Source organism: Polypterus senegalus, chromosome 7 (genome assembly GCF_016835505.1).
Source record: "Polypterus senegalus isolate Bchr_013 chromosome 7, ASM1683550v1, whole genome shotgun sequence".
Taxonomy (NCBI): domain Eukaryota; kingdom Metazoa; phylum Chordata; class Cladistia; order Polypteriformes; family Polypteridae; genus Polypterus; species Polypterus senegalus.
Genome location: NC_053160.1, coordinates 124,726,269 through 124,741,052, shown reverse-complemented (window position 1 = coordinate 124,741,052; position 14,784 = coordinate 124,726,269). Strand labels below are relative to the sequence as shown.

The 14,784-nt window shown below is 37.5% G+C and overlaps 1 protein-coding gene across 2 annotated transcripts in view; it reads left to right on the top strand.

The window, feature by feature from the left end:
- Positions 1-14,784, top strand: part of dhfr (dihydrofolate reductase) — a 90,874-nt gene that overhangs the window by 12,237 nt on the left and 63,853 nt on the right. Inside the window, exon 3 of one of the 2 annotated variants that reach the window (XM_039759259.1) lies at positions 7,485-7,516. The exons of the other annotated variant lie outside the window; for it this stretch is intronic. The gene's annotated coding sequence lies outside the window, so the exon portion shown is untranslated. The remainder of the gene's footprint in view (positions 1-7,484; positions 7,517-14,784) is intronic. 2 annotated transcript variants of the gene reach the window in all.

The following is a 14,784-nucleotide window of genomic DNA, read 5'->3' as shown; positions in this document are numbered from 1 at the left end:
CCACAACAAAACATTTTGGCGTCACGAACAGGATTTTGGGGAATCTGGTAAAATATTGAACTATTGAGTGAGGCAAAAAGAAATCAGAGATGTCTAAGAAAAAGGATAAAAACCCTGGCACGGCTCCTTTACCTCTTCCCGGCTGGGAGGAAACAGTATGGGAAGACTGCGCTAGAGAATTGAGACATGGGGGGGGATTAGCACAATATTGGCAAAGTTTAGGCCCCCCAACACCAGTGAATGTACTAGCCGCACTTAAGAAATGTCAGGTGTCTGTAAAAGAACCCATGACGGGCTTGCAGACACGGGGGTGGGTTTTACTAACGGCAGTTAGATGTCTGGACAGCTTGGTAGACGAAAAAGGAGATTAAGAAAATGCAAATGGACTTGACGGATGCGTTAGGGCGAGCCTCAATGGCCGAATCAAAGGTAGCTGTATTATTGCCGCGGGTACAGAAAGCCGAGGAGTTGGCGGATGAGGCAGCCTTATGCATAGCCAAGATAAATACCTGGCTAAAAATTTGCGAGCAGCTAGCAGTACACGTAGCAATGTATAAAGAGAATGCCATATAGATTAAGCAACGATCGCTCAGTGTTAAAGTGTGTGGTGGCACAGTAGTTAGCACTTATGCCATGATTCGAGTTTATTTGTGATTTATGTTGAAGCTTACATGTTGTTTGTTTTGAGTTAATATTCTCAATGACAGTTTAGTCTTTTTGACGAGAGTGCCGTCTTGCTGTAGTATCGAACCGCGTGATTTCTTGATAGTTGGATTTGCCCTAATTGTCGCAGGAATGGATCGCCACGAAAGCAATTCCTCGTTGTCGCCGAGTCATTTCGCCAATGGAGTCTCCTTGATCTAGAAACCAGCGCCGTTTCGAGCTGAGTAGAATCGTGTTAGAGTTAACATCCGTTAACGTCACGAGAGACTGTTTTATATTATAGTCTGATAAGTAAAGCAGCCTTCAGAAAAATGTAGGAGGATAGCACCAAAAAGAATAACAAGCGTTGAGAAGAATATAATGCGAAAAAGAAAAAGTGCACTGTATTTAACATCAAAGGTACCTGGCGCTTGCTAATGTCTGTGTATATGAATATGTCTGTGCTGAACTTATTCAATGTGTGTGCCTGTATACTATGTGTATGCCTGAGCATTAATTGTTCTCTGTGTGTGTGTAAATATGTTTGTGCTAAAAATGTGTGAGCGTACCTGTTATTTGTTCTGTGGGTGCGTGCGTGTGTTTGGGAGTAAGAAAGCAAAAACATGGAGACTTCTGGGTAATGTAGTTCAACTATGATTTGCTGAAGCTGCCGTGTGCATATAAACTTCCAGAGCTCTGAGTAAATATGGGTTAAAATAAATAATAAGTGATAATAAGTGACAAAACTGAGGTAAAGTTGAATGTGTTAAAACAATGGTTTGGGTGATTTTGTGTATGTTATATAGTGTATTAGAAGGATCCCTATGTGTGTGTATGTTAAATAGGTTTCAGTGTGCTTAAAAGAATGTGTAAAAATATGTGTTGTTTGCAAGAATTAAATAATTGATATTATTGTGAATGTAAATGTTGAAATTAAAAGAGCTCTTAATTCTAAATTGAAAAAAAAAAGATTTGAACAGGTGGTGTAAAAAGGTCTCCAGATTAAGCATATTATATGAGCACCCCTTTTATTTGAGTACTGGCCAGACTCTGATAAAAGGGAGGATTTTAATTAAAATGAGTAAATTTCGATTGAAGGAGACATTCTTTTAGCAAAATGAAGCAGGTTATTGGTAATACTCCTTTCAAAGCCTATGTTGATTAGTGCTGCTTAGAAAACAAAATTTACTGTATGTTGGAGAGGCAGAGTACAAGGAAAGCTGTTATAATGTGAGGGTTACTTGTATGTGATAATGAAGGAGGTAATAAGTCACCTTTAAGGACCAATGATTTGGTTATTTGTAAAGTTAATCAGAATTGAATCTAATCTAACATAAGGGATCTATTAGAGATTGTTAAGTGATTGTCATTGAAGGGACAATGCACTATTACTAGTCAGGGTCAGTCCAGTTTAGATATTCTAGGTTATTGATTGTAGTGTTATAGCAAATAATGTAGAGCTTTACATTTAGGTACATTTAATTAATTGAAAAGAATAATAGTAAGCATATGGGATGACACACATGACTAGTATTTTGGGGATAAGGGACACATACTATAGGTCAGGACATCTATAGCTTTTAGAAGAGGATAAATCAGTTTAGGCTAGCATGTTGATGGTGATACAGGTCAAATGATTAACATCATGGCTTGATGAGTATATGTTATGGAAATCAGTGAAATGAAGTAATAATTTGGCCCATAGGAGATGGAGTGTCCTATACATACAGTGGTGAGTGTGAGGTCCGTGAATTAAAAAGCCCAAATGAAGTTTGAAGATCTCTGAAGATATGAATAAGCTTGGGTACAACCCTTGAAATTGAAATTGAAATGAATGTGACCTCAAAAATGACCCAGTGATTTGCATTTTGGAAGTAGTGCTGACATCTTCCGAAGGGAGGATTGACACCTACTGTCCACAAGATGGCTGAATTAATGTGATAAAGGTGGCTCAAGGTTGAGACCACAGTTGGGTGTATATTTGGGCAATTTTATGAATGAGTGTGTTAAGATGTGAGCATGGTGAGGTGTGTAAGGACTCTATCTCCGATTATCATTGTGCACAGCGGTGGCAACCTAAAACTGAGAACCTTTGGGTTATTTAAGATAAATATTTATGCCATCTGTATCATCACCAATAATATTAATTAGTATTAGCTTTATTTGAACCTGGGTATCATGGGGGTTCATGTTAGTGAAGCAGAAATTACTCTCTTAATAGTACGTTGTTGCTTATCACTAGTTTCCTAATTAGTTATTACTAGAGTTGCTGTCAAACAGGTGTGCATCCAATTTCTTGAACCATGGCCACCTTCAGTTAAAGATTTTTATTCTTTTCTTGATGACAATGTGGACGATGAAATACCAAATCAGAAGAAACTCCTTTGGTGAAGTGCTAGTAACCGCTCCCCAGGGAGGTGACCCTCTACGGTGCGCAAAGTACCTGGGTTGAAGAAAATTGTAATTTCACTGGAAAAATATTTCTCCAAGTGAAGAAAAAGCATTTATTATGGACAATTGTTTTATTATTATTGCTTTAATGACTATATTTAACGGTTATGTATTTTGTGCTTCTGAAAAATTGCAATCAGAACAAGAAGGGCAAGAGCGCTGGGTTTGCGCTGAGCGAGGGGCCAAATGTAATGGAAGGATTTTTCTAAAGGGGGGGGGGATCAAGAGAGCAGATGGGCGTTGGTCGCTCAGCGCAAAAACCAGCTTCAAGAAGGAAAAGTACTGGGAATATGGCCAGAGGGTTATGCTGACTTGTTTTTCACTTGTTTTTCACTTCGAGGGGCTTCACTATTTTTGTGTGCCTTTTGGTACCAGACGCCGTTTCCGTCAGGATAAAGGGGCATGCTGATTTGTTTTTCACTTCAAGGGGCTTCACTACGCAATTCTTATTTTTGTGTGCCGTTTGGTACCAGGTGTCGTCATCATCAGGACCAAGTGCAAAACAACACCGCGTCCCGTGGAAAGGTGTGTGTGCTGAAACTAATCACTTCTGTATACACTGCTTGCACGTAAGCCGCTTTGGGCAAGGACGCTCAATTAGTATATAAGGGAAGGTTTAAGCCCTCAGTTTCTTTGGAGGCTCAACCGTGGGGACAGCGCACCGCCCGGTAAATGAAAGGCAATATGGGTTGGTCCTTTGACAAGACTGACAAGCGGGCCCCCTCAGTCTACTGGTCTGGGATGATGGCTCTATGTCTTTTTATATGTCTGTAAGTATTGTTTTGTTTTGTATGTCTGCATTATATGTGTTTGATTATTATAGTTGATTAAGTAAATAAAATAGAAGTATTGGACCTCTTCTCTCTGATTCTTTGCCTACTTATGTTCTAATCCCTGGAACCATTTTCCCACAACAAAACACCAAGCCAACTAACTGCTACATCTCAATTGGAAATGCATTTCACTTGCTGATGACAAAACTGAGGAAGAAAGTTCAATGAACAATCAGCACCTGAAGACAACTGCAGTAAATGCCTGGCAAAGCATCAGTAGGGTGGAAACCCACCACATAGGGAAGGCCATGGGTTCCAGACTTCAGGGAGTCATTGACTGCAAAAGAATTTCAATCAAGTACTGAAAATTATTGTTGAATTCATGATTGTTAGTTTGTCCAAATAATTTCAAAAACTGTATTTTCGGACTTAGGAAAGTCTAAAATGTCAAGATTCATCAAAATCTCAAGGTCGAATTTTTTCACGATTGCTATACTTTCTCCATACTATGTATACGAGAAAGAAAAAATGACTGTCTTTTATAAATGGCTCATTCAATGTTTTTATTAAATCCTTAAATTAAAACTGCAAGTCTATACTTCAAACACATCTTGATTGCTTTATTTCAAATCTATTGTGGTGGTGCACAGAGCCAAAATTATTAAAATTGTATCACTGTCCATATACTTATGGACCTAACGGTATAGCATGCTGGATTTAGCTGTTAAATTAAGAAGAACTGAGTTTCCATTCCAAGGTATTTAGAATGACGATTTTGGCAGCAAAGAGAAGCTTTATTTGTCAAATTTAAGTCTCAGATTGATTGTGGGGTTGTTTTTTGGCTTTTTTTTATTTTGTTAAAAGCTAACTCAACAAATATACTGTATGCTTCTTCTAGTAATGTCTGCAAATGTAAACTGAGTTGAAGAAAGTGTTAAGTTAATAAAGTGAGTGTCCAAACCACTAGAGTTAAGGTCTTCATTTGCTTCTCAAAGGGATTTATTGTTTCTTTTAGAGTAAAAATTAACAGTTATAACAAATCACTCAATAATATTCATTCCCATGTAGCATAATTCAATTTACAAGCCCAGAACTACTTGTGGAGTACTTTTAAAATGGCATGCAGCAGTCCTGTCTCTGCACTAAGAGCAGGTGGAGCTTTGTCCTCCTATCCAAAAACAAATGGCAAACTCAAACTTAGTCATTAGAATCTGACATTTCCAATTTTCCATGTTATGCTGAATGCAGTTTTTTATTTCCATAAGTGTGTTTAGATTTTTTTTTTTTTTTGTTCCTTAAGCACCTAGCCTGTTTTTGGTTGTTTGGGCATGTTCTTCAAGCGTGCAGTGTTTTAGGCATAAATTTTCTCTTGTGTACATAGAGTATATGTATTCCTTGATGTTTTCACTTTCATTAGGCATATGAAGGCTTGAGCAACCTATTCATTTATTTATGTGTGTATTTTATGGTGCATTTTAAAGGGTGCCTGAACTTGTAATATCATGAATCATATTGATTGCTTATGTACAATATGATTTAGTACTTTGTACAAGAATTTTAAATTAATACTTTAAATATTCACCTGCATTTCTGCTTTCAGGGTTGAGTGCATGATATCTGAATACTGTCATTTGGTAGTTGTACTGTGTGATGTGTAGCCTAATACATAAAATTCAGTGTTTCTCACATAAGGCCATTTCCTCAGTGGCAGCTCTCCATCACAGCTACCATGGCTTCAGTCTTCCGCAGGTCCTTCTTTTGTTGCTTCCAGTCTACACAATAGTGCTGCAACCTCTGCCTTATACCACTCACTTCGGGTCAGTGGCAACACCATCTATACTCCCAACCCAATGACCCTGTCCAAGCCAGCATCCTTCCTGAGGCTCAATTTCAGGCACATGGATTTAACAAAAGGAATGGGATTTGATCCTCCCCTTTTTGTCATATCATAAGCATTGACACATTGTGTTTTTTTTTTTTTTTCGTATGCATCTAGTTGGAGATATAATTTACTCTTGCTTCATAATAATGAATTTTACAATATGTTTTCTTCCAACTTTAAGGACTTTGTTACTTTCAGTTCCAGTTTTGTTGATGGTCCCATCCTGCATACATTTTAATTGAGAATAAAGTCTTTATTTTTAATTTAATTGTGCCGGAAGCATAGTTTATACATGTAGACAAAGAATCTGTAAGTCGAGTCTCATGCCTCATATCTCTGGAGGAGGTATGCCATTGTCTGCAAGATCAGGAGCATCCTCTACTCAGCATGTACACAAGGTCTGAATTCAGCTATTTGGTTTCACATAAAGAGAATTTTGCAATAAACTGCACACAAACTCTTTGTTTTGAAAGATGATAGAAGGCATTTTATTGCCTTTAAAGTCGGTAGAAATTTAGAGCCATTAAGGATACCTCCAATAAGAACCTTTTTAGGTAATAATTTTATGACTTTTCTGCGCTATATTATAACAAGTTGAAACTTTACTGAAATTTATTCTTTCTTATACAACCTGTACCTCCCCAGGCTCTGTGCAAATGATGCTACCTTGTTACTCTACATTTTCTGACGAGGTTGTGAATCATGTCAGATCTAGAAAAAATACTGGGGCTTACTGGCCTGTCTTTTAAGTTCCTTTGTACTTTATGGAAGCAGTTAGTAATACCTTTTGTGCATATTGTGCCCTCTGGTATATTCGTATAATAAAGTACAAGGCAAAGAACTATCAGATTGTTCTGTTGTACAGTTTCTTTGATAAATGCTGATATGGAACTGTTGATGACTTTGGTTTTATCATAGGGAGAGTGGGACTCGCCAAGTTCCTTATAGATTGGCCTAACCTTGCACACCCTAAACTTAACACACTGACACACCCATACATATAATCCAGTCAACTCGCATTAAAGTACTGAATAGAAGTGTTACCTGCACAGCTTATCACTCCCCTGTGTTCCACTTAAAGACTAGCTAACCTTGGCTTAAGCAGACCTGATGCATATCCTATTGACACTGTAGGTTGGTACACCTTGGTTGTTGCTTAAAGAATAATGCACAGTTGATTACCATGCTGCTCACTATTGGAGTGTCACTCCTCAGATGCCAACACTGTGGAAAAGTGGCTATCTACCCACACCAGATGTCTCATTTATAAAACTTTCTTTGGATTTGAGCTTGAAAATGTGTACACCGATTGTTGGTCTAGTCGTGGGTTTTTGTTGTTGGTTTTTGTTTTTTTGTTTTTTTTTTTACTTTTACCAATCTGAGAGATCCTGTATTTAGTAAACCCAAGTGGACTTAACCTCCATAGCGATACATTTTATTCCAAAAAAACATGTTAAAAGCATTGCATTTTTTGACATTAAAAATGACATATTTATTAGATCTCAAAAGTATAATAATGGTACAACTAATAATAGTAATGATGAATCAAATAATATGTAATGAACAATATTGACAAAAATAATAACAGTAATAATAATACTATTAATGATGCCAAAACAGTATATAATATCAAAATGAGTCCTTTTGTGTAGTAAATTTTGAAGCATGGTGAAAAACACAATCCAACATTAGTCAGGATAATAACCGCATGTTTCTTTTCTGATTTTTCTTACCAGATTTATCAGTTTTTGAACAGCACACTGCACAGGTACGAGTTGGATTCTGGTTTGTTTTTTTTTTCTGTTGGTGGTATGTAATCAATAAAATGTCTTCCAATAAGACGGTCTGGATTGGTCTGCAATGTTCTCTTTAGTGGTAGTGTGGAATTGTGGCAATGATTTGTTCAACAAGCTGGCAGGTAAAGTTTGCATGAGATACAGTTTTACCAGCTTCTTGCTTCTATAAAACGAATGCATTCTAAATCACTGCATTTCTTTTGTTGCCTCCGCATTATTGGATAGAAAGTCAATTCTTGATCTGCATGCTGTTGTAGTCGATCACAGCACAAGGCATCTTAACCTGCTTGTTGCCTTTTGTTTGTACAGTGACTTTAGCTGCATTATATACAGTGCTAAGAAGACAAACATCTTTCTTGTCCATCCATTTCAGCACAAGCACTTTTTACCCTTTTGCCAAGCAAGTAGCACAATGCTGTAATTTAGCTCTGCCAAAGTCTTCAGGCATCCCACAATGGATGGGAGGCACTGTTCCATATGCATCAGTCCTCCTTTGCAGCAAGATGTCAAATAGCTCTGGTAAAGTATAGCAATTGTTCATAGTTACACAGAAACCTTGATCCAGCAGAGCATCTGTCAAAGACCACACAGATGAGGTAGCAACACCATACTAATTGCATTTCAGATCAGACATTGTCCCCTTTCCTGTGTACAGAACCGAATTTCAGTTGTTTACCACTTTAAATTTACAAAGCTGGTACAACTTTATGCCAAATCTTGATCTTTTTGACACAATGTACTGTATTCATGACAGTCTACCCTTATAAGCCATGAGAGTTTAATTGATGCGGACATCACAGTCCGGAATGGAAACGCTCTGAAATAGCCTGGTATGTTTACCAAATTTTCTTCAGTTTGGGTGCAGGATGGGTATTCTCATCAAAGTCTTCATTGTTGATAAAGTGCAGATATTTCATAATTAGTGAAAACCTACACTCGCACATAATTTCTCCAAAGAATGGTGTTGCCAGTTTTTTTTTTTTTTTCCTTGGACTAGTACCGTCACTGCTCAGGTTTCACTACAAGTTCTTGCAATATCAATAATTCTGAAAAGGCCCAGATATCATCAGCAGTTATTGGTCCCCATCCTTTTGAATGGAAAACTACTAAGATGTATGGTTATTTGCCCAAGACTGTTCAGCATAATGATTCATCAAAACCACAGTTCTGTCGATCACATTATCATCCAGGAATAACTTCACATAAGTGAGTGGATCTTGGCTATCAATGTCCACTTTTATTCCTGGCTGCCCCACAAAATCAGAACGAGGTGGCGCTGGTTTATTTGAGGCAGGGTCAACTGACAGCCAGACACGAGGTTCACTTTTGGATTCAACAGAATCACTTTCGGGCTCACTGTCCATTTCAGTTTCACCCCCTGAAGACCGATTCACTTCCTCATCACTGCTGATGAGAAGCACTTCAACATCCTCACCATCACTGTTTGTATCACTTGCAAGAGCGTGCAACACCTGGGCTGCTGAAAAACGTTTCTTGCGAGATGCCATTGTTACGGAGGGGGTTACTGAACACGCTTACAGGTGAGAGGAGTTGACGCATCTGATGCTCGGACATAACACTTACACAAGACCCACCTATTGCATTGCCCAAGTAATGCTCGGGACTTACGCTGACAGCACTTTTACAGCCTGAGAGTGTCTCAGTTTTAAAGCTTACGCAAGACGCATCTGTACAGTTGCCCGAGTGACACTCAGGACTAGCGCTTGTAGCATGGTTTTCACAGCTTGAGTAATGCTCAGGTCTAAGGTTAATTACAAGTATGTTAAATGCATGAGCAGGAGACCGTGGGTTCAAGTGAACAAAGAAGGTAGCTAAAATTTCATCAAAGTCCAAGGCGGTCTCAAGTTCACAGTATAGCCAGGTCACAGACAGAGTTGCAAGAGTCAGGTAAAGGAATGGATTGAGATGGCATTTAAAATTGTAGGGGTAAAAAGTGATTTTGATAAATTTATACACACCCAGTGTGGATGATGGAGACTTCAGTCAGTCAGTCATTATCCAACCTCCTTCATCCTAACGTAGGGTCACGGGGGGGGTCTGCTGGAGCCAATCCCAGACAACACAGGGCGCAAGGCAGGAACAAATCCCGGGCAGGGCGCCAGACCACCACATGATACACACCAAGCACACACTAGGGACAATTTAGGATCGCCAATGTACCTAACCTGCATGTCTTTGGACTGTGGGAGGAAACCGGAGCACCCAGAGGAAACCCATACAGACACAGGGAGAACTTGCAAACTCCACGCAGGGAGGACCCGGGAATCGAACCCAGGTCTCTTTACTGCGAGGCAGCAGTGCTACCACTGCACCACCGTGCTGCCCCACAGAGACTTCATCCAAAACGAATTTGCATTCATTCATAATGTGAACACTCATAAAATTATAATCACTGGAGACTTTAATTATGTTTTAAACCAGGACCTGGATAGGTCTTCAATTTAAGAAGCAATTGAAGATCTATCTGTTTTGTGAATATCTGTTTAATTGAGAGAAGAAAAAAGGAAAACTCTGCAATCTTTTGTATTAATAGTTAAATTTGTTGTTGAAGTTTAGTTGCTTTATCGATTTTATAATCTATGATATTACATTACTAGTTAATACATCTTCTCACTTGTGGCAGTCAACTTTTGTTGCCTGTCTTGTTACACTTGCTTAACAAACAGGCCCTACCCTAATGCTACTCGATTATGTTTACCTGTGTTGTAAGTTGCTTTGGGTAAAAACATCTGCCAAGCAAATATATGTAAATGTAAATTAGTATTTTATTCCCTTTGGATTCATATTTTGTTTACATTAAGGGTAATCGTCTGTTTTAGAATGCTCTCATTGTAAAAGGTTTGTTGCTCTTAGTGCAATTTTTTGTGTAAATCATGTAGGCCATTTTGAAATGGTTTACTCATACTTGAGCATTTGAAAGTCACTATATAATTTTTTTTTTTTTTAATTATTGTACTGTTTGATCTCAGCAATACTTTGGTGATTTTAATGTTTTTTGTCTTATTTTACTTCAGTTTTGAGTAAGTAAATAAGACCTGTTTTCCATTAATCTCATTAGTAAGCTACAATTAATCCTATTAACAAGACCAAGCTAGATCAATAAGACTTTTTACAAACATGTTTTTAATGGATGCAAAATATTGTCTAATTTATCATTATTATCAAAGTTCCAGAAAATAATGAGAGCTAATATTTTGCCAAAGTCACACACCGCTAGATGGCTATCCAGGAGAATTTTTATAAAAAAAAATTTCCAATAAGTCGGCTCCACTATTATTAGCAACATTTACAGAAGCTAGAGACAAAAAAATTCTACTTCAGACTTTTTGCCAAGCATTAATTACCATCTTTCCAAAGAAAAATAAGGACTTAATACAATGTGCAATACAATACAATGTAAATACTCTCCAAAGCTCTAGCTAGAAGGATTGATGAAGTGCTTCCTTCTGATATATCACATTACCAAACTATATTTATTAAAGGCAGACACTTAGCTTCTAACCTTCAACATCTGTTTAATGTGATATACTCACCCATAAACAGTAACACACCAGAGATCTTATCTTTGGACCCAGAAAACCCATTTGACATGGTTGAATGGGACTAACCACATTGCACAAATTTGAGTTTGGACCAAATATATGTGCATGGATAAAACTACTTTATAACTTTCCAGAAGCTTCTGTATTAACAAGATGATCTCAAGCTACTTCAAACTACAACATGGTACTCAACAGTGATGCCCAGCTATCACCATTGCTTTTTTGCAATTGCCATTTAACCATTTGCCGTTAGCTTTAGAAATACAGCAGAGATAAAGGGGATTATCAAAGAAGGATTTGAACAGAAAATATCACTATATTCAGATGATATGGTACTTTATACAGTATATCAGACCTATAAAATTCTTTGCCAGCAGTCCTTAATACACTAGCAGAATTTCAAAAGATATCCGGACTCAAACTCAATTTGAATAAAACTCTGCTCACAGAATACTAGAGTCAACATTTACCCATTTATTTTATCAAATCAGTTTAGATACCTAGGGATAAACATCATAAGCAAATATAAAGATCTTTTTCAACACAATTTTGTTATCAACATGGAAAAATCAAACAAGAATTCGAGAGATGTACTCTCCATTTCACATAAGCCACGAGAATAAATACTGTCAAGCTTATTGTTCTACTTCAGAGCATCTCTATATACAGTACATTAACTCGTCGTTCTTTAAGAAGTTACTCAATTATAACCTAATTTTTTTGGAAAATTTGACATCCACGCATTCAAAGGGCAGCTCTACAAAAACCTAAAGAAAGGGTAGCATGGCAGTAACTAATTTTTAATTTTATTACTGGACGGCAAATATACAGTACAAGCTATAAAGACCTGGGGCCTCATGTATAAACAGTGCGTACACACAAAAATGTTGCGTATTCCAGTTTCCACTCTCAAATCGCAATGTATAAAACCTAAACTTGGCGTAAAGCCACACACATTTTCATGCTAGTTCTATCCTTGGCGTACACAAGTTCTCCGCTCGGTTTTGCAAACTGGCGCCACCCAGTGTCAAAGCAGTGCTTTTGTTCCAGTGTGGTTTACCTTTCTTTTTTAGATCCACATCCCTGAAGCGGCTTTATCATAAACACTGAAATTAACCGCATATTGTTTATTAGTTTTAAGGCTTCTGATTGTAATTAACCTGTAACAATATAATGGTCCACGGAATGGCCAAACTATTCCAAATACCATAGCTGCTTTAGCATTGTTACTCTCACTGCACCTTCTTCTTTTTTAGCTGCTTCCGTTAGGGGTTGCCACAGCGGATCATCTTCTTCCATATTACTCTCACTGCACCCCTCTGAGTATTTATATCACTGTATCTGAGTGTGAAGTCCCAGCTCTACAGCAGCTGATCAGAAAGAGAATTATCGGTATACAGCATCTAGCACACGCTGCCTCAGCCATGCTGCCTATTTGAACTGCTCTCCTATGGCAAATGCTTCAGAGCCTTTCCTATACTGACCTCACGGTTCAGAAACAGTTTCATCCAAAGAATTATAAACGCAATTAATCAGTCCATCAAGTGCTCCTTGTAGAACTATTTGTACTTAAGTACATTACCTTACTGTAAACTTGAGATACAGTTATAATATTGCACAACCTACGCCACTTTATAAAGCTCGTTTGTACATATGGTGAAGATATCATTTTTAAAATGAAATTCAGCAAAATATGTTTATTACATTATACAGATAAAATGTTAACATCATTTAAATCTATATTTTCAATAATTAAACTTGTGAGGACACAGTGTCATAGCGCTAGCGAGGAGCTGGTGCCCTGTTCAGGTATTTTTCCTGCCTCGCATTGTATTCTTGCTGGGGCTGGTGCGACAGTGGAAGGATAGATGGAGAGAATAGTTAAACATGTACTATGAAGATATTTCAATGTTCCTTTAAAGTTTTGAAGTTCTAAACTTACAGATGGCTTAACGTCTATTACTGAGCTGATTGTGTGGTGATTGGGTACTTGGAGAAAGAAAAGGAAGGACAAGAATTCGGGGTTAGTACGTTTGAAAGAGACAGTACTGCTGCAATAAATTATTTCATTGAAGGTTGCACAGCAAGCATCTTGTGTGAGGCAGGAACAATCTCTGGATGGGACACCAGTTCGTCACTATCACTGCACCACCATGTTCCCATGTTTAATACATGTATACCTGATATAATTTCAGTATTCGTATATCCATTAAAGCATCTCTGTGTTTAAATTATTCAAAGAACTATACTATCACGAATCTAATGGATTCTGTGTCTTGTCGGAGGAAGAAAAAGCCAGTTTAAGAAGCACATTGATTCACACACACAGAGCACATACAAAACAAAACATCTAACGTGCTAGTTTAGTTATGATGGGATTTGGGAAACAAGTAAATTAAAAAAGATTTTACGATGAAGTTTATGATCTACTTTAATGACAAACTGTGATTAAAGTTGAAATTTCAGGTTTTTTTCTCTTTTTTTCCCCTTCTCTGTTCCTAATAAACTTTAATATGACAGACAGTGGGCTATGACTTGCCTTTTCACGGTGACTTTGATATCTGACAACTTCTTTTTTTATTTCGGGCCCTGTGCGACTTTGAACTTGAGCTTTCGAGTTTCTCTGACACTCTGTCACTTGATCAGCTTCCTTTTGTTGTTTATATCACTGTTTAAACCAACAAATAGTACATTTTTCCTTGCCTCCACTTGGTATTTGCTGAAATTCTTCTATTTTTCACCGTGCTTTTTCCATTGCTTTTTCACAGAATGCTGAGCTTAAGGGCTATTTATATTGATTTGCATATTCAAAGAGGCGTAATTCTGGGAGAAGTTGGGGAGTGGTAGCAGGCACGTGCACATGCATTACTTTTCATGCTGACCGGGATTTATGGAGCGAAAGTGGAAGTTAGCGTTCGCACAGATTTATGCATCTGGATTATTTTGTGCATACGCACATTTCCATAACTCACGTTTTAGTGTGAATTCTACACACAGCGTTATGCATGAGGCCCTTGGACATTGACACACAAATTCATGAATAATCACAAGCCTGGTCTGCAAGAAAAATGAAATCCTGCTGTACTTTTTTTTTTTTTTTTTTAATATGACCTGCTTCGTGTCCCAGTAAATACAAATTCGCTCATCAATATAATAATAATCCAATTGTCCATTAGTCACTCAGAATATGGAACCAATGCTGGAAGCACTTCAAGGCAGACAAGCTTTTATCTGTTGCATCTCTACAAATACTTAAAGAATTTTATATGGGTAATGTCTTTGGATCATATGAACAATTACACTTCAAATATGAATTCTTATCAATGCAATTTTTTGATTACTTTCAAATCCCACCTTACATCCATTTCTATTCTAGAAGAAATACGGATCAGTCTTGAAGACTCAGACAGCATCTCAACAATATACGAAAACATATTAAAGTCTTTTCCTTCCAAAGGTCCTAGGGTATGATGAGGAAGGGAACTTTCACTTAATATTTCAAAAAATAAGTGGAAGACCGACATGCATAGAATACACTCTAGCTTCATATGCACAAAGCATTTAGTCATTCAACTTAAAATCTTGCTTATCGATCACATTTATCTTGTTTAAAACTGCCCACTGTCCAAATTGTATCTATAGAAAAAGTCAACCTGTGAATGTTTCAATCTAGGTCC